Source organism: Chenopodium album, chromosome 11, assembly GCF_948465745.1.
Source record: "Chenopodium album chromosome 11, dcCheAlbu1.1, whole genome shotgun sequence".
NCBI classification, from domain to species: Eukaryota; Viridiplantae; Streptophyta; class Magnoliopsida; order Caryophyllales; family Amaranthaceae; genus Chenopodium; species Chenopodium album.
In genome coordinates this window covers 23,418,232-23,432,698 of record NC_137844.1, presented here as the reverse complement: position 1 = coordinate 23,432,698, position 14,467 = coordinate 23,418,232, and the positions used below count along the sequence as shown (strand labels likewise).

At 39.7% G+C, this 14,467-nt stretch overlaps 1 non-coding gene across 1 annotated transcript; it reads left to right on the top strand.

Moving 5' to 3' along the window:
* The first annotated feature begins 2,604 nt into the window (after positions 1-2,604).
* LOC145569690 (small nucleolar RNA R71) lies at positions 2,605-2,711 on the top strand. The gene has a single exon (XR_014096245.1). It is a non-coding gene; the product is annotated as a small nucleolar RNA R71 (small nucleolar RNA).
* The last annotated feature ends 11,756 nt before the right edge of the window (positions 2,712-14,467 follow it).

The window sequence follows — 14,467 nt, the reverse complement described above, 5'->3', positions numbered from 1 at the left end:
ATTAACTGGAGGAGGCAATTGCTCAATCACATAAATCATAGCCTTATCTACCTATATACCCTTATCAGATACAATTGTACCAAGGACTACTCCTTTTGTCACCATAAAGTGACAGTTCTCCCCATTTAAAACCAAGTTGCGTTCTTCACATCTTTTCAAAATTTTAGCGAGATTTACAAGGCATGCATCAAATGAAGACCCATACACACTAAAATCATCCATAGATACTTCCATGATAGACTCTATGAAATCATAAAAAATAATGATCATGCAACATTGAAAGGTAGCAGGGGCATTACATAAACCAAAAGGCAGTCTACGATATGCAAAAGTAGCATAAGGACATGTAAATGTAGTCTTTTCTTGATCTTTAGGGTAAATTGGAATTTTGAAAAATCCCGAATACCCATCCAAATAACAAAAGAACTTATGATTAGCTAACCTCTCAAGCATTTGATTAATAAAAGAGAGGGGGAAGTGGTCCTTTTTAGTGGCGATATTTAATCTACGATAATCTATGCACATACGCCACCCTGTAACAGTTCTAGTGGGAATCGATTTATTTATTTTTCATTTTTAATCACAGTCATCCCACCCTTTTTAGGAACCACCTGAACAAGACTTACCCACTTTGAGTCAGAAATAGGATAGATAATACCTACATCAAGTAATTTCATAACCACTTTCTTAACTACTTCCTGCATATTAGGTTTCAACCTCCTCTGGGGTTGAATACATGGCTTGTAGTTTTCCTCTAGATGTATCCTGTTCATACAAAAATCAGGGCTAATACCCTTGAGATCATCAATATTGTACCCTATTGCTCTTTTGTGGGTTCGAAGAACCTCTAGAAGGTGGGAAGTTTGTGGGTCATCAAGTGCAGTACTAATGATCAAAAGGTATAGTTCCTGCTCATAAAAAAACATATTTTAAATGAAAGGGAGAGGTTTTAGTTTAGGTTTCTTGACATCTACAGGTTTTGATCCTGAACTAATTTCACTACCTACTTGCTCTCTATGGGATAAGGTTCTTCAATTGCGAGAGCTTTTTCTATGTCGTCCACCTCTGTACTCCAAATACTCGCATTACCTGCATTTAATTCGCCAAAAAGAATTTCCTCCAAGGGATCTCTTGCAAGTACCTGTGGTAAATTTTCTTCACAAATATCATCCATTATATCAATCACATCAATTAAACAACATTTTTCTCTAGCATAGGTCCTTTCAAAACCTTCCCTAAATTAACAGTGATATTATCATCACCAACAGAAAGGGTTATTTTTCCATTTTTAATATTAATTATGGCTCCTGCGGTGTGGAGAAAAATGCCTACCTAATATAATGGGAATTTGTGTATCCTTAGCCATGTCTAAAACAACAAAATCTAAAGAGATTAAAAATTTATTAACTCTGACAGGAACATCCTCTAAAATACCTAAGGGGTATTTAATAGAACTGTCTGCCATTTATAAAGTAATGTTAGTAACTTTCAAATCACCCATATTAAGTTTGGAACACACAGACGATGGCATAACACTAACGCTAGCACCCAAATCACATAATGCTTTACCTATGAAGACATTACCAATATGACAAGGGATTGAAAAACTACCAGGATCCTTTAATTTAGGAGGGGATTTATTTTGCAATAAAGCTCTACATTCCTCTGTAAAAGCTACAATTTCTACCTCATCAAAGGCCCTTTTCCTAATCAAGATATCTTTCATAAATTTAGCACATATAGGAACCTGAGTGATTAAATCAATGAAAGGAACTGTTACCTGCAAATTTTTCACAACCCCCAAGAACTTACCAAATTGCTTATCAAACTTACTCTTCAAATGTCTATTTTGGAATAGAAGTTTGATAACTAGACTCTGCACATCTCCACCCTTGTCTTGAGATTTACCTTGCAAAGAAACATTAGAAGGATTAGTTTTCTCTTGTAGCCCTGCATGGTTAGTAACATTAGCACTTGGTAAAAGGGAATCAGGATTAACAATGGGTTTATCATCTTTGGCCATAGGAGGCCCATCATAGTGTGAACCACTCCTTAGAATAGTTGTATTAGCATGATCCGTAGGAAGGATTGGTTGAGATGGTAGGGATCCCTGCTGATGGGTTTGTAGGGTAGATTAAATCTGCGCAATTTGATTGTCCATAATTTTATTATGAGCTATAATAGAATCAATTTGTGCATCCCTACTCTCTATGTGCTTTTGCATACTTGATAGTATAGCTCTAATTTCTGACGAAGCAGGGTCAGAAGATGAGGAGGGTTGTGATTGGTTTTTTTTGCCAGAGTTAGGATGTAATTTTTAATCTGTGGTGGTGGATGTTCTTGTGTTTGTTGTGGAGGTGGAGAGTTTTGTACATTGGTACTCTGATAGGAAAGATATGGATGGTTCTAGAGGCCAGGATTATAAGTGTTGGAGTATATCTTATTTTGCCTATAGGTTTGAAAGGCATTAACTTGCTCCATGGAACTCCTACAATATTGCTCTCAATGTCCTACAATTCCACAAAATTCACAAAAAGCTTCATTACTATTATTTATATGTTTCCAAGCCCATTGTAAAAAGCTTGAATTAACTGTCATTGTGCTAAATTATGGTGGGGGCATTCTCTCTACAGATCCTTAAACCTTTCCTAAGCCTCATATAGAGTTTCATCTGGCTCTTGGGCAAAGTTTTCAATTTCACTCCTTAGTAAAGCTGTTCATTCTGTAGGGTAATATTTATTATAAAAATTTAAAGCAAGAGTTTCCCAGTCAGTAATACCAAGTGCAGTTCTATTCAAACAATTTAACCACAATTTAGCTTTTCCACATAAAGAAAAGGGAAAAAGAATCTCCCTGATTTTGTCTTACGTGACCCCAGCTTACCTAATGGTATTGCAATATTGACAGAAATCTGCAACGTGAAGATTAAGATCTTTACCCTTAGCTCCACTGAATTGCTTTCTTTCAAGCATCATGAGAACTTAGGGCTTGATCTCGAATTGCACTCCATCAAGAGCCGGAATAGGAGTAAGATGTGGAAAAACCGTCAGTGACGGCTGTGAATAATCGCTGAGCTTGTGAGGTGGCAGTGGTGGTGGATTCGCCATCTCTGATTCTGATTCTATATAAAATTCTGAATCGCTAGAATCAGATGGGGGTTCCAAAGGTGGATTACCTTCAGAAGTGTCTCGTACTTCTCTATAAAGGTTCTTTTGTCTATGAAAAGATCGTTCGATTTCAAGATCGAATGGAATTTAGCATGATCTAGAACCCCTGGGCATAAACACAGAACTGAACAAACAAATATGAGAAAATTGTCTCAAAGAACTTGCGTTCTCTGAGACAGGAGAAAATAATTTAGACCACAAAAACAATCAGAAATAAAAATAAAACCGTTTCCCCGGCAACGACGCCAAATTTTGACAGGATAATGTCGTATCATGTAGTAAAAAATAATTCCTAAGTTCCCCTAACAATGCAGATAGGGAAGAAGGGTCGAACCACAGGGAAACAAGTCTTCCTTTTCCTAATTAATAAAAATAATCTAAATTATTATGTAACCAAATTATAGCCTAGGGTATAGGTTCACTTATAAACAATATTCCAGGGTAAAACATAATAATCAATGATCAATGCATCAATTAACCAGATCATAAAGGGCTTTCGCTACGTATTACAATCACAGAGTTAATCTATTGGTATTAAACTTCATCCCTCGAATCTCAACTTAACCATTTATAAATTAATCTTCCTATTGAAATTAAGCCTAAACATCAATCCTAATCTTACGAATCTCGAATCAATATTGGAAAACTCATACAATTAAACCAGGCCTAATCTAATTGCATAGCATTAAATTAATCAATAGGAAATTAATCAAGCATTGATAATCAACAATAATAAATTACACCTTCATATTATTAATGGATCCCCACAAACCCTAGAAAGGAAACTACTCACACATAATTAAATCTAAGCTAATCAAAGCAAATAAAAAAGACATGATGATTAAAGAAATTAAATTACTGAAAATAATAGAGAAGAAATCGTTACCAAAGTTAACGGAAATAATGAGTTGAATTAAGAAACAAAGTTGTAGAGAGAAAAACAAGAGAGAAGTTTTAAGCTTAAGAGAAGATTAAACTAATGCAAGAGAGGTAATTGTATCAAAAGCAACTAAAACGTATTTATACAAAACTCCTAAAAATCCTAATTAGAAACTAAGTAAAAATCATCGAAAACGATCCTCCAAGACACGTGCCCGGTCTGGAGAAGCACCGCTCGGCCGGGCCCGCCTTTTTTATCCTTAAAGGTTCTCTCGTGCCCGGTCGGGTGCGCCTTCGGGCGAAGGATTGCTCATTCCTTCTTCCGCCCTGCGCCTCGGGGCGAGGCCCTATCCAGACGGGCGAGGCTACTTAGGCTTCTTGGACTAATGATTGGGCTTCAATTCTTTAGCCCAATCTAAATTTCCTCTTTAGGGCTTTAAAACTCGGTCCGATGCCTCAACTTCTCCTATATCGAGCCCTTAATCACCGGTTTGATAACTCTAACCGGCCTTAGGCTATGAAAGATGGTCATGCTCTTCCAATTCTCGTAGTTGCTCCAAATAATCCCCGGAAAATTCTCCAAGTGTGCAATTTCCTACAAAGCTCAACCAAAACTACGAAAACACTAGAAAACACAAATTAATAATAAAAGTAGCTCTAAAGAGCCAAAAACACTACTAATTATGACCAAGGGACAGGGGTAAATAACTATATAATATAGACATATCACCGTTTGCTGTATTGGACGGTTGTGTACTTTATTTGGGGCAATCACTACTGTGATTGATTGACTTAGGAACATCTCATACTCTTTAAGGTATCAAAAGTTCCCAAGTCAATCAATCAATCATGCTTTGAAACCATCCACACAGCTGCCCAGGGGCAAGTATAGCCAGTTCGTCAATTGCCGCATGCTATTAAAGAGTTGGGCAACATTCAAGTATATATAGCAAAAACTGAAAAATGCAAAAAATTAAAGCAAATTGAAACCCACTCAGTCGGTACTTTCATAAATAAAACTACGACCATCATTCATTGGAACCCTACATTCAAACACACGAGGAATAATGTTCACCGGATAATCATCTAGGTAAAAAACAAAATAAAATTGTTGGTTGACTAGATTCAAACACACGGCACGCAGGCTGGAAGTGCATACGGCTCAAAACCGAATAGAAAACAACAAGCTTAAACTTAAGGCGCAGCCGGGTCCCTTCTCCTGTCTGTTCAGGCGAAAGTAGAGTACCGTTCACCTTAGCTTCTTCTGGTTCTTGCTTTTTCAGTCCATCGCGTGCCGCTTAAGCTGGCTCTTCATCGACCTCCTTGTTGGCCTTGGCGTCGAACGACCCAAGATTCGACTTGCCCTCGTCCTTGGCCTTGATAACCTCATCAGCATACGGATAAGCCAAGGCCTAGATACCATACTCCTTCCCCGGGTGTAAGGCCTCCCAGGCTATCTTCATACAGTCTGTGCAGTCGGACTCGTTCTTTTTAACAATCCGGTCTTACTCAGCTTCCAGCGTTACCTTGAAGTTTTCTTAGGCCTGGGCCATCTCATTCTTCAAGCGGTTGACGTCTGCACAGAGATCAGTGTTCTCCTTGTCAACTCCCTCAAGAGTTTTGAGGTCCTCCTGGGAATTTTTTAGCGCAACCTCAAAGTCAGAAGCTTTCTTCTTGGCGGTCTCCAACTCAACCGTCAAGCGCCTAATGTTTTCCGCCTGCGTCAGTTCAAACGCTTTAGTCTCAAGATCATTTATTGTAGTTTGGTATTGAGCAACGTTTGCGGAGTCTAGCACAGCTTTATTGGCTCGTTTTACCTCATTCTGCTTGCGGGTCCATGGCCTCATCAACCCATCAACCCTTAGCATAGCCTATGGACACAAACGGAGTGTTAGGGGCTCAAGAAGTAACAAACTTAACGAAATTTGTTGGAAAAGTCAAACAACTGACAGGAGGGCCATGATCCGTTCAAGATTGGGTGAGTAAGTTGTGTAGGCAACACCTATCTACAGACGACTGCCTAATGAACCTTTTAGAAGTCTGATGTGAGTAAGATTTCACCTCCATGGACCAGGGAGGCTCAAACGGTGATCTGAAAGGAATAGCCATACCTTGCTTAATGATCTGCATGCTGTCGTCACCCACATCTGCCGCAGAGCTACGAGCCGCCTTGGGCTGCTTGCCTGCTCTAGACAGCGCCTCGGTGCCACACTTCTTGCCTAGATCTATTCCTAGGCCGAAGCCTTTCAGGTTGATACTCTTTCCTCCGATGTTGAGAAGAGTCTTCCGAACTAGAGCTTCAAGAGGGTCTGGGTTAAGGACACCTTTTGAGACTTGGTAAAGATATTAGCTTCCTCATCCCGCTTCCGCTTAACGAGCTTTTGGAAGGATCGAAGAGCATCCTGATATGCAATTTCACAATGAGCATACAATCGGCATAATGCCGCCTCTAGTTGAAAATTAAAACAAAGTACCAAGTTAACTAGAGCAAACGGTGTATACCTGACCCTTGGCTGCTAGTTCAGCCCTTTGTTTCTCCGCTTTGTCTTTGCGGATTTAAGCTGCAGATCGCCTAGGGGTTTTGTCTTCTATGTTCCTACCCGTTTCTACAAATAAAACGTCTATCAGTACATACAAAAGAACAAAAACGAAACCAACACAGAAGTAATACAGACAGAATAATAACTGCCGGATGTATGATTAACGTACGTCTATAAAACATAGAACTAAGACCACAGGCGGACAAGAACGTCTCGCCTCTCAACCATGTTCCTGAGTCAGTATTCAACCGGTCTCAACTAAGACCTGCTTGGGAATCCAGTTCTTTGGCACGGAAATAAATTCCCGGGTTGAGATGGGTTCATCAACTAGTTTAAAGAAACCTGGCTCAATGATTTTCTCAATGTCCTCATCCGGAATCCGGGGGATGGCACACTTTTGACCCAGCAGATCAGGCTTCCGGTTGTATCGGCGGTACTCATGGTTCTCTCGCCGTTTGGGGGAAGACACCAGGTAAAAACGCTCCTTCCAATTATCCTACTTAGACAACTTGTCTAAGGTCATTTGGTATTTGGGGTATGTGGTAAGGGTGTACCACACTCACCAGCCGCCTAGGCTTCGATTGAGGTAATGCATGTGTGCAAATGCCTCCCAGCCAGGGTCGAGCCCTTGCCATTCGTAGGCGGCGATGTAGCCCAGAATGTTTACCTAGGAGTTTGGCGTCAACTGCCATACGCCGAGGCCATTCCCAGGCAATGGTGCCTAATTCAGGCGGCACCCGGATGTTGAATCCGCCACCAAGAACGCACTTGAGTTTAAAATTGTTAAACGCCTTCTCCATTGCAACTCTATCTTTGGCTGAAACATGGATCTTAGCCGGGTTGTTTTTGTCCTTCCATTTTTTGCGTTCTTCCACCTTGATGTCCTCAAGCGGGGGAAGGTCGTCATCACTACTATCCTCAAAGTTAGACCCGGAGGCGGTGTTACCCCCGTTTCTCCCCTGGGAAGCCTTATTATCCGAGCCGGAGGCAGAGGCGGCCTCCTCCCCGTCTGACTCTTCGGGTTCCATCTCTTGGGAGCCAGCATGGGAGACCGCCTCTTCCCCATCTCCCCCATCAGACTTAGCTAAAATCCCACTACTTGGAGTCTTGGGGATCCTAGAAGGGGAGTAATCCCCTTCATCAACTGGCACATCCTCCCCCTCAAACAGCTTGATTTTATCAGACGGTACCTCCACCGTACCGTCTCCTCTTCACCGTCTGGTGGCCGTTTATTTAGTTCGAGCCATTGTGTTCTGCACAGACACAAAGACGGTCGGTATTAGGGTTGTATAAGGCTGCTCCATACACCCAGAGCTGGCACCCCCAGTCCTAGACTCAGCCGTACCAGGAGACCGGCTGACTACTGACCTAGGATGTGCCGTGTGTGTTGGTGATGGATCCATTTATTGAATGTAAATGCATAAACGGAAAAAGCAAGAATAAGTTGAAAGGGGTAGAGACGGTATTTAATTCTTAAAAGGGTCAAGCGTTGACCGGCTACAACAAGCGGGCTGGAAGTGTTCTGCTTTTATATAGCACAAGCGGACGATTAACAGGCTGGGCAAACGGGCAAGAAGGGAACTGTTTGTGAATAACACATACGGGTCTCAGACTCTCTCTCTCTAAAAAGCTTAACTTTCTCTCTCTAAATTTTTTTGGAAACGTCTAAAAATGAGGGGGGAAAAGCTGTATTTATAGAGGGATAAATTCAGGGGCATTCCCTTAATTTCCCCATAATATGAATGGTTAAAATTCACAGTCAAATTCATTCAACCAGTGGCAGAGAGACACGTGTCACAGATGCCACGTGGTGTGCCACGTCACATCTGTGAGGGGCAAATGTTGTGGGTAAAAATTACCCATGCCACGTGGTTCAGCCGTAGACGATACGTGTCAGCCTAGCATAAGGCCAAAGTGGACCTATCCCTATTTGACACGTGGCGATCCCAGAGTTCGGGAGAAAAGACGGCCTTAAGGGCCCAAATCCCGAGAAAGCCGCAATGCGGCGCAGCCCATCAAGATTAATTCAGAGTTACCTAAGAAAGGGCACATTTACCAATGACCCTATAAATAGGGAGATTCCTCCCATTTTGGGGACACCTTCAATTATTACAACAACCCTACATTCTACCACATTAGAGAAAAACACTTGACCTCGGAATCCGAGAAGATCTTATCTTTACCTTTTCCGCACCTTTTCATCTTCTACGACCAATACTAACTTGATCATCGGAGGCGAAGCTCCTACCAACCAGAGTCTCTGTGTTTTGCAGGTACAGATTGCGCCGGACTAGTCTTGGTGACGTAACTCTCCCGAGTGACCAAAAAACACTGAAAACAAATCTCAAAGGAAAATATTAATAGCACAGCTACAAATGTAGCCTAAAAGAAGCAAAATCTTTTTTTATTTTTTCAAGTAAAATGGAATAGATTCAATCAACTATAGAAAATAACCATGCCATTCCCCGCTAATGGCACCATTTTGACGGGAGGAAAGATTCTAGGTCGTTGAGTTCTAAAACTCCCCCGATCAAACAAAATTTATAATCAAACCTAACCCTAGTATAGGGGTAAGTCCTAGTATAATCAAACCTAACCCTAGTATAGTCAAACCTAACCCTAGTATAGGGAATGGAGGTATATGCTATGGTCTTCAAACAAGCTATTCCGAATTCTTAGGCAAACGGTTTGGTCTAAAGAAAAGAAAATCAACACAACAAATACTAAGTATAGAAATCAATATCAAGATACTAAGGAATTAGGATCCGCATGCATTCACGATAAACATGCTAATTTGACGGGAAGTTGATCAATCGAAATATGTGAGGGAAAATGGTATTTGCAATCAAAATCACTTGAAAAGTTGTTTCCTAGGGTCAAGCTAGTGGTCTATACGAATGACTATCAAAGGAAAATCACAAGACAAGCTCAATCGAAAGAGTAGCTTCCAAATCAATGTGTCGTATCAATGAAAACTACAATATAATCTAGCTTGATAATTAAGGTTAGCTACTCCACAACAAATCAAACACATGCACAAATTCCATCAACCAATTTAATCACAATATCAAATCAATCAAAATCCCCAAATTAGCAATAGTCTATCATTCATACATGCTTCACCACATCCCTAGAAAAGGATCTACTCGCTACACATGTAGAATTAAAAAAGCAAAACTAAACAAATCATCAATTTCATCATCAACATTGTAATCAAAGTATCAACAATCAAATTAAACAAACTACTAGAAATTCAACAATATATCAATGATCAAACACTAAAATTGCATTAAAGAGAAAAGAATTCTTACAAAACTTTGATCAATATCAAAGAGAATGACGATCAAAATGTAGCAATCATCAATTACCAAGTGTCTCTCTCTAAAATCTAAGAACAAAGTTTCCCAACAAAATTTCCCAAAATCTTGAGCTTCTCTCTCAAAAAATCTATTTTATTTAATTTCTAATCAATTCTAGTACAATCCTCTCTCTAAAAGAAAGAAAATCTATATATAGTAAAACTAACAAAGGAGAAGTTAGTTAGATGCCCAAAAAGAACCGGTACTGGCGCACCATCTCCTCAATATGCGCGGCCGCGGAGAAATGGTTATGGAATAGGGAAGGTAGAGTTGCGCGGCCGCACCCCTGCTTTGGGCGCCCGCGCCAGGGAGTAGGTCAGCTCCTCTCATGCGTGCGTCCATGCCTTTATGTGCTCCACTTAATGAGCATTGGGGGTGGCATTTTCCAAGGGCCTCCATAGTGGGTTCAACACCATTTTGGATGCCCACGCAGCTTGAGAGCGCGACCTAGAAGACTTGGATAGCTTCAAAGGGAGAGACCAGCTTGCATCTTAAGCCTTACAAATCCCGAGAAAGAGCCATGGAGATCCTTCGGCATCACCAAACTGCTAAAATCAAAGAAAAGCAAACAAATAAAAGAGAAAAGGCGAAATAAACTAAGAAATGCAAGAAACCGGGAAAACAACTAAGGAAAACACAAACTAGAGAAATAACAAGTAAAACTATAGAAAAAGAGATAAAAGAGCTATAAAAGCGATTAAAATCATCCTAAAGGTCACTAAATGAGTGCCATAAATAGCACTCATCAATCGGGCCCGGTCTTTTTCTTAGCCGGGACTTCTTTCTTCTTTTCCTTTGGGCTCTAAACACTTGTGGCCCAATTCCTCTTCCTTGGTCCATTACTTTGACCAATTTCACAAACCAAGCCCTTAATCTCCGAGATAATCAATCTTGGGCTACGAACAACGGTCATGAATATGAACATAAGCTTCAATATCTCATAGTGGCCGGAAAACCATAGGAATCACCAACAAATCAATAAATTCCTACAAATTAAAAGCCAACTCTACAAAACACTCGAAATCACACATTAGTACTAAAAATAGCCCCGAAGAGCTCAAATATGTATAAAAATGATCATGGGACAAGGGATAAAAAAGCATAACAAACACATATATCAAACTCCCCCAAGCTAAACTCTTGTTTTTCCTTTAGCAAGGCAATGAATAAGTCAAATCAAAACTTCACCTTAAATCCATTTCAAAACCATAACACAACTCAAAGGCAATCCAACAAACATGCATCATAATCAATCACTTAATTCCATCCAATGGTTCCTTGATGATTGTCAAGTAGAGAGCAAACCACAAGAGCTTATAAAATTCAAGACTAGTGCTCACACACTCGACCCTCATTTATGTGGCGAGTAATAGTTGTACTCGATCGCTCTCCATCCCAACCCCTTTATATATGAACAATGACCTGCCAACTCACGCACTCGTATGTCTAAAAGACACACTTAACCTAGTTGTCGACTCGAAATACATCAAATCATTCTTCGCATTGATAAACAACTACTTTCACATTCACATAACTCTATGCACAAAGGTTGGAAGTTCTTCAAAGCTTGTAATGTAAGGCTTAGGTAAAGGGTAGAAAATATTATAGAAAATGTTAGAGTAAAGTCATGCTTTAGGGAGCCATATCTTAGTAAAACCAAGGCCAAAAAAAAGTAATGGCCAATCTTCTCCAACACAACTCAACTCCACCAAAAATTCACCAAACACAAATCCAATCATATCAAAATTTCCCAACACTTACTATATCACTCATAAAAATATTATATTGTAAAACTTGAGTGAATAGACAAACATTCAACTCTTTTTTTTTCTTTGAACTATATATCTTTTTTCTTCTATTTTGCGCAACCTTCACTAGAACACTTGATCATTGAAACAAGTTTTTTCCCTTTTGCACTTTTATTTTTATTTTTATCTCATATTGGAAATTTTCAACTTTGAACAACAATTTCTCATTTTCTTTCAATCAATATATAAGAACAAATAACTTTTCATATTCACCCACATTGTGCAAATTATGAGCACAATTAGCTCCCCCAAGCTTCCAAGCTAAGCTTGGGACTAGTAGCCAATGGGGCTTAAATAGGCTTTTCATGTGGCTAAATAAATAATAAAAGGGCACAAGCAACAACATGGGTAGCAAGAAGGGAACAAATGTATCTAATATCATCTAAAGGCCACCTAAAAGAACAAACGCCTTCGTCCTCCTCATAGTGCATAATATTAAACTATATAAACATTACTCATAGTTAAAAAACAATACTTAACTTCATTGATATATCAGGAACTTACACACATTCCATACCAAATCACCTAGTCAAGCACTATAAGTAGTTGGGAAGGTGCACGTTAAGTTTTCAAGGCAATCAAATATCTAATCGTTACCAACTAATCCACAATGTTCATCATCAATAACCAAGAGTAAAAACAATTTTCATCAAGGGGCACAGGAAAGCATGATTAACCTTTTCATTGGAACGTATTTTTACATATTTTTTAAGCATTAAATCTACACTATGAGACCAATTAAATAGAGAAGAAAGATAGAATACCATATATAAAAAAACCATCTCCCCCCAACCCAAATCAGGCAATGCCCTCATTGACATTGGAGTGTAGCTACGAAAACATACTCCTTATCATCATCTGCATCCATCCTAGCATAGCTACTACCACCTCCATGGCTAGACCCGGCACCTCGATGACCCGAACTACCTGCAAAATAGTTAGGATCCACATTCCCAACTAACCCTCCAAAATGAACATCGACCCTATAACCATGGACAGAAGAATAGTCCACATAAGCACCGTATGCACTAAGGGTTGTGTATCCTCCTTGAGGATATTGAAACCAATCAGGGACCATAGCCTCAGGGAAAATAGCCTCTTAGCGCGCATAATCATCATACATGGGGTATAAATCCCTCCCTATGTTTTACTTAACATAGCCAACCCTCCTATCAAGTGACCCCACCCTAGAGTCAAGGGTTTGTACCACTCCCTCTACCCTTCCTTGCCCTCTCTTGATCTTATCAAGTTGTCACCTAAAAGCCTAAAATTCATAAGGTACATTAAGGTCAATGTTATAGTCTTGAGAAGAAGAGAGGATGTATGCATGTAGGGTTGGGGTTGGGGTTCAAATTGAGGTTGTGGCTGAGATTGGGATTGAGGTGGAAATTGTGGTGGAGGTTAAGGAGCTTCTTAAGCTTCTTCATCATTGCCTATAACAAAGGTGTATGTAGTATTACCCCCTATCAAACATTTTCATAGCGGGGTTGGGCAATTTGAAAGCTCGGTCTTTCCTACCCGATTCTTTATGGGTTATCCACCATACCTCATTTGGCCAACTCACGCTATGGGTAAATTGTATCCAAATAATCCCTCGTAGGTAGCTAAGGTCTATCAAGGTAGGCCCATTTACCTTTCCATGGTTGTTAGGGTCAAATCTCATCAAATTAACCGCAATGTGGGTCACTTACCCACCAAAGTAGATAGGTGTTCTCGCCCTAGAGGTCTCGGAAGCCTTAGCACTACGTTGGAAATGTTGGTCCATTTTTAATGGGATGTTAGGCTTCCCAGACTCGAGGTACAAATAAGAAGCTAGGAGTTCTCGTTCATCCCCTCTAACTTTGACTTGCTCATACCACCCAAAAATTGTGAGGCCTACAAATCTTTGCCAAAACTTTGGCATGGGGTGGTGAATGATGGTGCCTTTTGCACGTTGGAGGATCTCTAAAACCTCTCCCGTGAGGGCCATGTAGACCTCACCATTAAAATCCCTAGGTGGATCGGATGGTCTATCGAATTTTAATTCAAATAATTTACCAAAATCTTTCAAAGAAAGTCTCACATCATTGTTAAGCAAGCAAAATTAAAAATGATAAGATTTAATTTTGATTTTACTAAACTAAAAGTAGAAATAAATTCCACATTTAGATAATCATAAGTATCACAATACATATTGAAGAAACTAGACATGCTAATTCCCTTGAACAATTTTTCTACTTTTATGAATTCCTAAACTAATCAATGTAGGATGATGCACAAAATGAGTAGCAACCTGTCATGTGATGAACTTGAGCATCATCTCTTTTTGCTCTTGGCTAGTCACCACCACCTCCTTCCATCCCGGAATTTGAAGCTCCAGATCGACCATTGGTGTTGTTGGTTGCCTTGATTACTCTCCTCTTTGTCCTCTTGATCTCTTTGAAGCCATTTGGAAGTTGATTCTTGAATAATTAGAGATTTTCTCTCTCTAGGGTTTCCTAATAATGTAAGAAAACAAAGAGAAATTAGGTGATAAAGGTTAAAAAAAGGTGAGAGAATTCAAAATATAGTAAAAATTTTAAGGTTTGATAAGAGAATTGGAGAAGATCTTGAATGGAAGATGCAGTTAAAGGTGTAAAAATGGAGTTTATAAAGAGAAATTGAAGGTGAAAGAGATGAAAGAAAGAATGAGAAAACAAGAATAAGAAAATCTAGGTAAATAGGCGCGCTCGATC